This window comes from Ipomoea triloba, chromosome 7 (genome assembly GCF_003576645.1).
Source record: "Ipomoea triloba cultivar NCNSP0323 chromosome 7, ASM357664v1".
Lineage (NCBI taxonomy): Eukaryota > Viridiplantae > Streptophyta > Magnoliopsida > Solanales > Convolvulaceae > Ipomoea > Ipomoea triloba.
The window spans coordinates 9,121,229-9,134,838 of NC_044922.1; the positions used below are offsets into that span (position 1 = coordinate 9,121,229).

At 36.5% G+C, this 13,610-nt stretch overlaps 1 long non-coding RNA gene across 1 annotated transcript; it reads right to left on the reverse strand.

The window, feature by feature from the left end:
* Positions 1-7,364: 7,364 nt before the first annotated feature.
* LOC116026288 lies at positions 7,365-11,984 on the reverse strand. Its single transcript, XR_004099814.1, has 3 exons — positions 11,794-11,984; positions 10,219-10,288; positions 7,365-7,570 (listed from the first exon to the last, which is right to left on the reverse strand). It is a non-coding gene; the product is annotated as an uncharacterized LOC116026288 (long non-coding RNA).
* Positions 11,985-13,610: the final 1,626 nt, after the last annotated feature.

Consider the following 13,610-nt stretch of genomic DNA (forward strand, 5'->3'; position numbering starts at 1 on the left):
ATTCCGATGAACAAAACTTGGTCAATGGAGAAGATGGCAAGAGCCTACATCAAGTATGTGGTTAAATATCATGGGATAGCACGCGATATTATTTCAGACCGAGATTCACGGTTCCTATCAAGATTTTGGGAAACATTACAGGCAGCCATGGGTACACAACTTAAGATGAGCACTGCCTTTCATCCGGCCACTGATGGTCAGACGGAGCGAACAATCCAAACCTTGGAGGATATGCTTAGAGGTTGTGCACTCGACTTTCAGGGCTCGTGGGATGAGCAGTTGGATCTAATTGAGTTCTCATACAACAACAGCTATCATGCCACTATAAGAATGGCTCCTTACGAAGCATTATATGGACAGAAGTGTCGAAGCCCACTTTGTTGGAGCGATAAGAGTGATGCTGTTATTCTTGGACCCCAATACTTACAAGAAACCATGGAAGCTATCAAGGTGATTCAAGGAAGAATGAAAATCGCACAAGATCGCCAAAAGTCTTATGCTGATCTAAAGCGACAATCCATAGAGTACCAAGTGGGAGAGAAAGATCTAAAGCGACAATCCATAGAGTACCAAGTGGGAGAGAAAGTATTATTGAAAGTCTCACCCACCAAAGAAGTGGGAGAGAAAGTATTATTGAAAGTCTCACCCACCAAAGGGGTCAAAGAGAAAGTATTATTGAAAGTCTCACCCACCAAAGGGGTCAAACGATTTGGAAAGAAGGGGAAACTAAGTCCTCGATTTATAGGACCCTATGAGATTTTGGAGAGAGTGGGAAATTTGGCATACCGATTGGCTCTACCCATTGAACTGGACAGAGTACATAATGTGTTTCACGTCTCTTAATTGAAGCGATATGTACCTGATGCATCTCATGTACTGGAGCCGGAGGTACTGACAATGGATGACTCATTGACCTATGAAGAAAGACCAATCCAGATCTTGGATTCTAAAACCCGAGACACGAGGAGAAAGTCAATCAGGATGGTCAAAGTTCAATGGTCAAACCATAACCCAGAAGAAGCTACTTGGGAATTGGAAGACACGATGATGGAACGATATCCGGAGTTGTTTAACTCAAGTAAGTAAGAGTCAATCTACTTATTATGTGTATAAGATACTTGATGTGCGATGTTTTATGTGCTAACTGCAATATGTGTGCATGAAAGTAAGTAGCGGTCTGTTGAGAAAGTAAGTTTCGGGGACGAAACTTTTCTTAAGGAGGGTAGACTGTAACCCCCCACCTATTTAAGTAAAATTAAGGTTTGAAAAATATTTCTTTAGGCTATAACATCCATGAGATGATCTCCAGATGCTTCGAAAAAATTATTATAAGCAAAGACAATTAGTAATAAGCTGCGATCGTACGTCCCGGTCACGAACCGTAATAATTTTAGGAATTAGTATTCGAACCCGTTTGACCTAAGAAATGGATTTTTAGACACCCTACTATTATTCTGGAATTTCCTATTTAATTAGATTAGCCCATAGCAGCCAAAATTTATTTGCGATCGTACCTCGCGAAATTCTGCGGTGTACCGAACCTAGCCCAAGTTTGAGTTTTAGACTGGAATTAATTTTTGGGTTCGAAAATTATTTGAATTAAATTAGTTTCCACCGAGAATTTATCTGAATTAATCCCAAACAGTCTAAGTAAAGATATTTTGGAGTATTTTAATCCAAGTTAGGTGATGTCTTATCCATTAGGTGTGGACTAGTCAACTATTTGACCAAGACCATAAAAACTCATTTTTCTTCCCCATTTCTTGTGTGTTGGCCGAAAAGTCCTCAAGGGAAAGAGAGAGAGTGAAATTTCATCTTCTTCCTCAAGCTCCAACTCCATAGCCAAGACCTTCAACACAACCTCCAAGATATTCGGTAAAATTTCAATTTTATTCGGTAAATAGTTTTATCTTGCCTCCTAGAACCTAAATCTAAGTTAAAATTTCTTGAAATCTTGTGTTATGTGGTTGATGAAATTTTAGGGTTTTGAGGTAAATTGGGGAAAACCACCTACAAAGACCTCCTACAAGTTTTGGAACCCATTTAAGGTAAGGAATCCCTTTATTTGGTTGAGGTTGTTTGAAACTAGGTGATTGATGATTTTGTGAAAATTAGTTTGAGTGCTAGATGGAATTTTTATGTACTTGATGTATGTGTAACTATGTATAATGATATTATTCATGATATATGTGTGTATATATTGTGTTTATGTTACATATATATATGTGTATAAATAAATAAAAATGTATGGGTATGTATGTACATATGTAGTTCGTGAAGTGTGTGTGTATTAAGGATATATATATATATATATATATATATATATATATGTAGTAACGTGATGTGTGTGTGGGTGTGGTATATATATATGTATATAAAGTAATTAGTAAATATATATATATATATACCCTACGTGATGTGTGTGTGAGTGATCTAGTATATCATATATAGGTATATATATATAAAATTATGGGTGTGTGAGTGTAGTATACGTATATATATATATAAAATAAGAGTAAATTATATATATATATATGGTACGTACACACATGTAGGGATACATGTATATATACAAATTATATGTATGGGATATGTATATATATATAAAGGTCGTATATTTATGAGTACATATATGGGTATGTATGTATAATTAAAATGTCACCTTTTGTGTGAGGTACATAGTTGTATGAATCAAAATTATATATGTGAGTAATGAGAAGAGCAACACTATGTAGTTGGGTATTACGTGTTTGAAAGAATAAATGTTGTTGTGTGTTACGCATATGTTGAAGTTGGGAAATGTATATGTATATGCCTTGAGACGTATGGGTTAAATGTGAGGCTTATGTGATTTTTGTGAAGTTAAAAGTGTAGGGTAATTACACTTGAATTACCTTAATGATATGATATTAATAGATCATTTAAATGTTTTGAAAAGAAAAGGAGAATTTTTGAATTGGGTTGAAAGGGGAATTAATTTCCGAGTATTGGGATTACCCAAGTATATTCCAACTAGTTTCAAAGCAAGAAAGGGGAAAGAATAGAAAAATATTTTCAAACCTTAGTTCTAGTAAAGTTGTGAAGGATCTTGTTAACCACGGAATAAAGATGAGCTTAAAGTGCCTATTCCGCATGGTAATTATGTGTATGATCAATCATACTGTGGGCGAAGTCTATTCGCCGAGTACTATATCACCCGGAAGGAAAAGGACTCCTACGGGGGTGTGCACACTTAAGTATAGTCACTCTATGTTCGGGTAGGTGTCGTTCTTATGAACCTAGTGAGGCTAGCTAGGAATCATTCCAACGCTCCTATAAGTCCAGGGGATCAGTATTAGACCGGGCGATGACCACTGAACCCGAGTTCAACGATCCAAGTGGTCAGAAGTGGAGAAAGGACTCCAAAGGTCTCACACTTTCTATCTAGGACTAAGAAGGTTTTTGAAATGTGAATGTAGTTACTCCGTAGCTACGGGAAAGAAAGATGTGACAAGTAATTAAATACCCAAAGTTTGTGAGTAATCTTACTCTTTGAAAGGTGAAAAATGATGAGACTCTCTTTGTGAGGGAAAGTTTTCTACTAAAATGATTACAAGCAAGATGTACGAATTATGTTTATATTACTTGCTAGTATGCTTATCTATTTAAACATTATATTATTGAATATGTGAATGATTACTAAATGACCTTGTCAAGAAGGAATGTTACCAACATTATTGAATTCTATTCATGATGTATGCAAGCTGTTGATTATAACTGTTGCAGGTAGAATCTTGCAGATGAGTAAGGTATAGGGTATCCTAAGTAATCTTTTGTTTTCAAACCTTTACTTAGTTTTAAATAACCCTTGGATATCCTTACTTAGCCGTCGTGCTAACTACACTTCACTGTGTTTTTATCAGATGCCGTCTAGTGTCAGTTCTTGCAGCCCGGTGAACTCCGAAAGTTCACCGGAGTATGTGTGTCAGGGCATGGATTATGATGATTACATACAGATGATGGAGGGAGAAGACCCATACGCACCTGGTTATGCTCCCGAGGCTCCCACGAACCCAGATACTCCTATGGCTCCGTCGGCCCCTTTTGTCTCTTGCCCGGTTATGGACGAGGTCCAGGCTGCTTACGGCTTTTACCCCATAGAGCCGTTAGATGGTAGCGATCCCCTGGAGTTCATTGTGCACTACCCCTACCCTTGGGACCCTAGCCCTCGGGATGTTTGGGAGGAGTGGTCGATGGTCATAACCACTTCCCGGTTTTTGGACCATATCACTTGGTATGAGGGGGAGTGGCATCTGGTCTGGGGAGAGTTCACTGGCCCCGTGTACCGCAGGCTCGACTAGACGTTGGATCTTTGGGAGTTTCTGGGAAATTTGTTTTTGGTGTACATAAATTTTTGTAGCCGTAGTAATGGCTAGGCATAACCAGTGCTTTGGGTCGAACCTGTTGTTTTTGAGCCCGAGAGGCTTCCTATGTATGTATTTTGGAAAAATTATGAACCTTGCTTAATGAAGCTTCATCTTTAACATGTCTGAAATTGTAAGAATCTGTTGTGTGTTTGTTGAGAATAGTTCCTTTAGCCTGTGCACCTAGAGTGAGGTTATCGAGGAAAGATAGAATTCTCTCTCTAGGCGTGGCGGTAACGCCTCGGATGTACGGGAAGGTAGGTCCGGGGTGTTACAATGCTATTCTTGGTGCTTATCACCAAGCGGGGTGACTCACCACCTCTCATTTTTCTCATCTTCTAGGATCTCTTTGGGACAACCGACTTCACATGGATCTCCATGCTTTTTCGAAGACGGTGCAATGGTTGCCCCATATCCTAGCAAGACGGCTCACATCTTGTTTTATCTCAAGGAGTGGCCGTATTGATGACTTAAATCAAACTTTCACCATAACCTCCTCTCATGCCTTTTACTTGGGGTTAGGGGATTTTTCACTCTTAAGCTCACTGAAGGCTCTCCTTTTGCCCCGTATCCTGCCAGATTAAGTTCATTTCCCGGGCTTCGCCAATTTTATCTTTCTAAAGCTTAGGGGAGTACACACTCCCACTTCGAGAGATCCTTGACTAAGGTCCCGACAGAATAGACGACGAAAAGCATGCAATCATTCAGAAATTTCAAATTTTTGGTGGTGCAGTGTGTGTCACAGGTAGCTTCCAGAGCATATTTCAAAAATTTGTTTGGCATCAAATTAAGAGTTTTCCTAGATAGTGCTGACAACAACACACTCTCTAACTTAATACCTTAACAGCTCAGCTGATTACCCATCATATGTAGAGCATCCTTTCCACATTTAAAAGATTACATCGTCCTCGACGTTTCCATGAGGATCCGTAGAAAAGGGAGCTAGGTCAAAATAATCAATTAACAAGAAGCACCTTTCCACACTTAAGAGTGTTTCCCGGGCTTGGACAATTCTACTCAATGTTATCACCCAAAAAGGTCTTTCATTAATCAAGATCATCAATCAAAGAACAAGAGTATCATCTCAATTTTTGAACAAACTATCTCTTTTTCAAAAGGGAAGAGAAGATATACCTTGCGTAGCAATTCTTCCCCTATGCATTGACTTTCCCTTTTCCTAATCAAAGTATCCCACAATATAATTCATCAACGAAAGATGGATAGTAAGAAATGTACCTCATTTTGACCATCAAGTTCTCTGGTTCAATCTCTTCCTTATTGGGCTTGGGGTGCCTCCCAAGAGCGCCACGTTTAACGTCCTTGGCTGGACGAAACGTGATAAAAGAACATAGGTAATAAAAAAGGACAGAAATAAAATACTGTTCCAAGCAAATTCTTAGAGTTCAATCAACAGTTACTCAAAACATCCAATTTCCTTGTAATGGCAAGATTCCAAATGTTTCCATTCATTGCCCTGTACTGGTGTAACACCCCCATTTTTCAAGACCAATTTAGAACAAATTTTCCTTGATTTTTTTTCTCAATTTAAAATTCACTATTATATTACGGAAGCATTAACTAACCAAAATAGAAATGGGTGTTATCGCCACGCTCAGGTATTTCTCTATACCAAAACGCTAAGACTATGGTTTACAACTTACAAAGATATCTACAGGCTAATACTAATACAACAAATCAAATACACCCGTCTAAAAACAACTTCTAGATTTTCTATAAAAATGAAACTTTAACCAACTATCTAAGAAGTGACGAATCGCTCTCATAAACCATACTCATGCAGATGCACCTGAAATATACTCAAAGAGTATCCAAAGTTAGCGCAAAGCTATGTAAAATTTAATTCACCTCCTAAAATAACTATTTACACATAGCACATAGGAGCACAACTTGTAGATAATAATATGTATAAATGTGTACGTTAAAATTATTGGAACATAAAGATGCAAATAAGCAATACTCACAATATTCTAAGTAATCATAGTTCTCCAATAATATTCAAGAATTCCAAAACTCATAATTTCTCAAAAATACTCATAACTCATAATTTCCAAATCAGTATTTTTCATAATAGAAATTTTAGGAACATTTCAAAAGTAATATATCTTTCAAAATCACTGTTAATATATACATGTACATATACACGGAGGTACACCAATCACAATACAATGGGCAGGGTCTTGTTTCATCAAGCCCTAGTGAACAATAATCTCTCTATTGAACACTACACAAAATCCCATTCAATCTCAAATAATGGGCAGGTGTCTTAATTAATAAGCCCTAGTGAACAGTAATCACTCTACTGAACACTACTCAAAATCCCATTTAATCTCAAATAATGGGCAGGGTCTTAATTAATAAGCCCTAGTGAACAGTAATCACTCTACTGAACACTACACAAAAATCCCATTTAAGTGGAACAGAATTAATACCTTAAGTGTGCACACCCCAATGGGTTTCCAAGTCCAATGGGTAGTAACTAGTCCTAGTAGTCATGATACATTCCTAATGACTACTACTCAACAGGGTAAATACCCTAGTGGTAGACTCCGCTAACCACTCATCAAAATAACAAAATTAAAAGTCCTCTTAAGATAGGATACGTTTCTACTGCTCACTCCACAACAAACTGGGTTTTAATCCAAGTATCCATAATTTCACCACAGGATACTACACAAACATTAAAATTCATTAAGGGCATCACAACCCGACAAAGCATTTTATCCTTCATCTTTATAAAGTTAATAATAACAATATTTCTCATATGCCACTCCAAGATGGTAGATGTGACACCCCAACCTCACACAGGCTGAGATAGATAAAACTTAACACAACAGCTGCCTATCTCAACCAACAAACATAGTATAGCGGAAGCGAATTAAAACTTAAGGGCGTCATGCCACATCTAGGTACAAAACACAGCCTAGATGCACAGGCTAACCATAAGAAACGAACTAAGCTGCCATGCATAAAAAAAATAAAGTAAATCCTCAACTCATGTTTAACAATATCCAAGTCACTAGTCAAGAGTATATAAAATCTCCAATGGCACACAGGCCCAAAAACCAAAGTCTAACATCATAAAACTAAGTCTAAGCGTCCTCATAACGGTAGGCTCTAACGCGCTCGCGCTCAGACTTACTCCATACCTGGAAAACACGCAAAGAACCATTAGCAAAAGACTGCTAAGCAACCACCATTCACACCCGCAAGGAAGTATAGATATACATAAGCTTGTAAATAGGTTTACGCACCCATATAGAATATAAACACCAATAAACTGTTCAATAGTTCAAACCGATACTCAACAACAATAAGCTGAACGAATCAATAACCAAGACTCAGTCAAACAAAGCCAATATCCAACAACGAAAGCATAATACAATAACGAACCAATAACCGAGATACCAACTGAATAACCATCCAAAAAGAACCAATCAACCTCAATGAAACAACAAGATATCAATCGAATAACACAAAGGACTCACAACAACCAACCAAGAAAGAATCCCAATTCCAACCTCCAAACCCTCAAACCAACCACCAAACCAAGTCAATCACATAGTCAGAAGTCAGAATCCAGAAATCTGGTACGCAGGGGTAAAAACCCAATCACAGGGACCGTAGTCCAATCACAGGGACCGAAGTCCAATCACAGGGGTAATGAACCCAATCACAGGGGCAAAAGCCCAATCACAGGGACCTAAGTCCAATCACAGGGGTAATCAACCCAATCACAGGGACCGGAGTCCAATCACAGGGGTAATGAACCCAAATATAGTCAATATAGTCAATAGTAGCACAGTTAGTTCATCCAACAAGTCCCAACGATACCAACAAACCACCGTCACATACTCATACTCCAAGATCAACCCCAAAACAACCAAACAAAGTGTTCATCTCAACTATGAACACAAGCCAACTCCCAGGTAATGAATTCAAAGAATTAATAGACCAAGAGTACAAAAAGGGAAACCAAAGACATGAATCAATCTCCAAGATATGGTAGTAAATACCCAACAAAAGGCATGAATAAATACTCCAAAGACATGGTAAAATACCCAACAAAACATTCCAACAATATTCAGAACAAAAGGGGAAACAATCAGACAACAACAACCAAAACAGTCTCTGGAAGCAAATTCCCAGAGACCTTGCGGAACACTTCAACGGAACACCCTCCTCCGCCGTACTCCTCCGCAAGAAGGAGGCGGTCCCCCTCAACGGAACACCCCTGGCCGTCCAACTCCACCGCCTTGGCCTTGCGGAACTCCCCGGCGGATTACATTGTGCCGCCGAGGACCTCCGCAAGGTCAACTTCCACTCCCTGATTCCAGAATGCAAAGCAGACACGAAGAAATGGTTTCCAGAGAGCAAATCAGACCAAAATTACACCAATATTGCATCAAATTAGAGGCCAAAAACATGGAAATCCAAACCATCAATGATCATACAACACTAGGCAAAAGATCAAGATGAAATCCAACAAATAGATCCAACAAAATAGGGCTAAACACAAAGAATTTTCAGGATTTCCAACACCAAGAACATCATATAGAGTAGGAGTGTAGAAAATAAATTTTGATGGACATAGTGGTTACCTTTAAGAGCTTTTCCCAATCCAATCAAGCCTCAAGCTAGCTCTCTAAGCCCCACCTCCTTCTTGATCATCTTTTACCCAAAGAATCCCCAAAAGAACATTATAAGAATATGCAAAAAGACTAACAAAACCACAAAATGCAAGGTAGATTCTTAGCTAGATGCACTTACCCAATCCTAGACAAGCATAAAAGAGCAATCTTGACTTGAGAACTCGTAGGGAAAATGAAGATCAATTTTGGAAGGAAAAATATAGTGAAAATGGCGTGAGAGTGTAGAGTAGGGAGGAGAAGGAGTGAAAACCTTTAGGGGTTTTTGATCTTCAAAATATATACTAAGAATACATACAATATTTAGGGTGTAAGACATTAATATGAAGTGGGCTTAAGTTGTTTATATCATCATAGATATGGGAATTAAATATATTCAAGACTAGTAAGTTGGGCTAATGAATTTACCCCTTACAATTAAATATGATAATTAGAACAAGGAAGCCCATAAGATGTTTTAGAAACAATACATATATATTATATAATATATGATCAAGAAATTGGGCTTGTAGGAATATTTAATTATAAAGATTGTAAGGATCCAAATTGAATAAAATCCCTTACAAGAATAAATTCAATTAATTGGGCTCTTGATTAGAATAATTAAATTAGGCTCATGAATATATATATATGTGTATATATATTAAATTGAAAGAATTAGCCCAATTAGAATAATTAAATTGCCCAAGGAATTAATTAACGAACGAAAGGCTTGAACGAATTTACGGGGTGTTACANACTCCTCCGCAAGAAGGAGGCGGTCCCCCTCAACGGAACACCCCTGGCCGTCCAACTCCACCGCCTTGGCCTTGCGGAACTCCCCGGCGGATTACATTGTGCCGCCGAGGACCTCCGCAAGGTCAACTTCCACTCCCTGATTCCAGAATGCAAAGCAGACACGAAGAAATGGTTTCCAGAGAGCAAATCAGACCAAAATTACACCAATATTGCATCAAATTAGAGGCCAAAAACATGGAAATCCAAACCATCAATGATCATACAACACTAGGCAAAAGATCAAGATGAAATCCAACAAATAGATCCAACAAAATAGGGCTAAACACAAAGAATTTTCAGGATTTCCAACACCAAGAACATCATATAGAGTAGGAGTGTAGAAAATAAATTTTGATGGACATAGTGGTTACCTTTAAGAGCTTTTCCCAATCCAATCAAGCCTCAAGCTAGCTCTCTAAGCCCCACCTCCTTCTTGATCATCTTTTACCCAAAGAATCCCCAAAAGAACATTATAAGAATATGCAAAAAGACTAACAAAACCACAAAATGCAAGGTAGATTCTTAGCTAGATGCACTTACCCAATCCTAGACAAGCATAAAAGAGCAATCTTGACTTGAGAACTCGTAGGGAAAATGAAGATCAATTTTGGAAGGAAAAATATAGTGAAAATGGCGTGAGAGTGTAGAGTAGGGAGGAGAAGGAGTGAAAACCTTTAGGGGTTTTTGATCTTCAAAATATATACTAAGAATACATACAATATTTAGGGTGTAAGACATTAATATGAAGTGGGCTTAAGTTGTTTATATCATCATAGATATGGGAATTAAATATATTCAAGACTAGTAAGTTGGGCTAATGAATTTACCCCTTACAATTAAATATGATAATTAGAACAAGGAAGCCCATAAGATGTTTTAGAAACAATACATATATATTATATAATATATGATCAAGAAATTGGGCTTGTAGGAATATTTAATTATAAAGATTGTAAGGATCCAAATTGAATAAAATCCCTTACAAGAATAAATTCAATTAATTGGGCTCTTGATTAGAATAATTAAATTAGGCTCAAGGAATATATATATATATATATATATATATATATATATATATATATATAAAATTGAAAGAATTAGCCCAATTGGAATTAATTTAATTGCCCAAGGAATTAATTAACGAACGAAAGGCTTGAACGAATTTACGGGGTGTTACAGTAGATTTTCAAAATTCAATCACAAACTTTGTAGCCAACTAATACATAGGCTACTAATAACATTCGCTTGAATTTCATACACAAACGTATGCATTTTCCCAAAATATGCATATGTCTCCCATCAACATAATATTCTAACCTCTGTAACCAATACATATGCATATAATCTCAAGTAAACAGCTTCTCCATGACTCAAATAATCAACAAGACACAAGAAACAAAAACTGACAGAAATTTTAGAAATTATGCAATTGATTGTAGAATTTTCTGAGGAAAATCGGTAGCATATTTTAACACAAAATTTTCCAGATAATAAGTAAATCAAGTCTAGATTATACACAAAAATTTTCAGGTCAATCCAAGGTCTAAAAGTATATTTTTTGAAATTTTTCCCAACACTGCGTTGCACAGAAATTTAACTGACAGCACACTGCTACAACTTTACAAAATTTTTCTGGAAATACTGAAACATATCTCTAACAAATTAATTTTATATAGATCAAATATCATAAGTGTAGGATCTCTAAATAAAATTTCACGCCAATCGGAGTTCAAAAAGTATTTTTCACGAATTTTGTTTTCAAGCTGCGCCAATCAGAATTTTCTCATACAGTGGCTACAATGAATTTAATCCTTCCTACTAATTATCATAAAATCACCATAATCTATATACCACACAAAATATATTCATGTACAATTCAAAATAAACACGTAGGAATAAATAGTAATACTTTTATTATGAAAAAGTAATAATTTGGTGATACTTACTCTAGAGCAAAAACTCCACTGCACCCAAAATCCATAGCCTAGACTCGTTGGCTTTCGTATATATGCTACTTCTTGAATTGGTGAAGTAGAAGACAATATTTTACCATTCTTTCTCTCTTTTTTTTAATTGGTGGCAAAGAAGAAGAAAAGAGAGAGGGATAGGGGAAATAACGGATGAGAAGATGTAAGGAGAAGAGGGAATAATTAGGTTTAGGGTTAAGAATAATATATATATATTAGGAGTGTAATATATAATAATATATAGTTTTACCCATATTTTAAATATATACAATTATTAGGATTAGGACGATGATGAGGATTAATTTGTGTAGTGATGATGATCAGGATTATCATATAAAATATAGTACTGGGGAATTACTATGCGAGTATACTTATATATGATTCCAAATCTCAAAATAAGTATAAATTGTTATGAAATATTAATTATAATTGTGATATTAATAAGAAATTGAGAATCTGAAACTAAAGATGAAGAACACTGAAATGGAGAAGGAGGAAGAAGCATTCATTGATGATTCTGGGATTGAATTTACAAAGAGATATGGGGTATTTATAGTGCCCGGAAATTTATTAACAAATATTAAAAATACAGTAATAGGCACATAATTGTGCCAGTCTAGATGGATAAGCTGAAGCCTAAAAAAGGATAAGCTTTGTCCGGAAATCCCGTATTCGATCCCTGTTGGCTTCACCTAATTTTGTTGTTTTGCTGATTATTCTGTTGCTCAAGACTTGCAGGAAACATTTAGATATTAAATGTTCTCTTTTCAATCATTAAAGGCAGCAGCAGCAAAGTGGATTGAGTTTTGATCTTTAAGCAAGAGGTCCAAGGTTCAAATCATAGCTTGGACATCCACCTATTTCTTTTGTTTCATAACACTCCCCCTTGGATGTCCAAAGGATGAACACTATATTGCCTCGTTAAAAACCTTACCAAAGAAAAACCCGGTGGGAATAAAAACTTTCAATAAGGGAAAAAGAGTACAATATATGCTCCCCCTGATAAAGACATTATTGAAGATCAAGTTCGTGTGCTCCTCCTTGTTTCTGAAGACTTTTTAGATGATGCCATACTAATTAATAATGTTCTCCATTGGCCATCATCTTATCATACTCATGCCTCATTAAAAACCTCGCTAGAAAAACCCTGTGGGAAAAACCTAGCCGAGAGAAAAAGAGTACATGGTATGTTTAATTATGTATTACACTGGTTGCCTCATTAAAAACCTTACGCTAAGAAAACCTAGTGGAAAAAACTTAGCTAAGGGAAAAAGAGTACAACCATATCCCCAACATAAACTTCAGAGCATAATATTCGTGATTCATTATGCTCCCCCTGAAGATAACATTCTTCAAATCCCTTATTTTAAACTTCAAAATATAGAGGGATTTTGTGAACAATCAGGTTCAACTATCAATGGAGAAAATATATTTCATAATAATTGCGTGACTCTTTTTAGAGCTCACGTGGGTATAATACTGACATTATCATGTCTAGTCAATTTTCATAATATACCCATAACATTATTCTTATTGTCCACTTATAGAACAATGGTGTAAATTATAGTACAACCAGTTTTTGGGACTTGGCATCGTGGGATATAATAATAATAGCCAATACCCAAGTAGCCCATTATATAGTGGTTTGTCTAAGTAGCCAACCAGAATCATTTATGGGCTAACTAGTGTATAAATTCCTTTCCAAGGAAATACTCGATCTTTCAAGTCGAGATAATATTTAGCTTTCACATACAAGCTTTTCTTTCAAATCCCGTCTTTAGACATGAGCTAACATC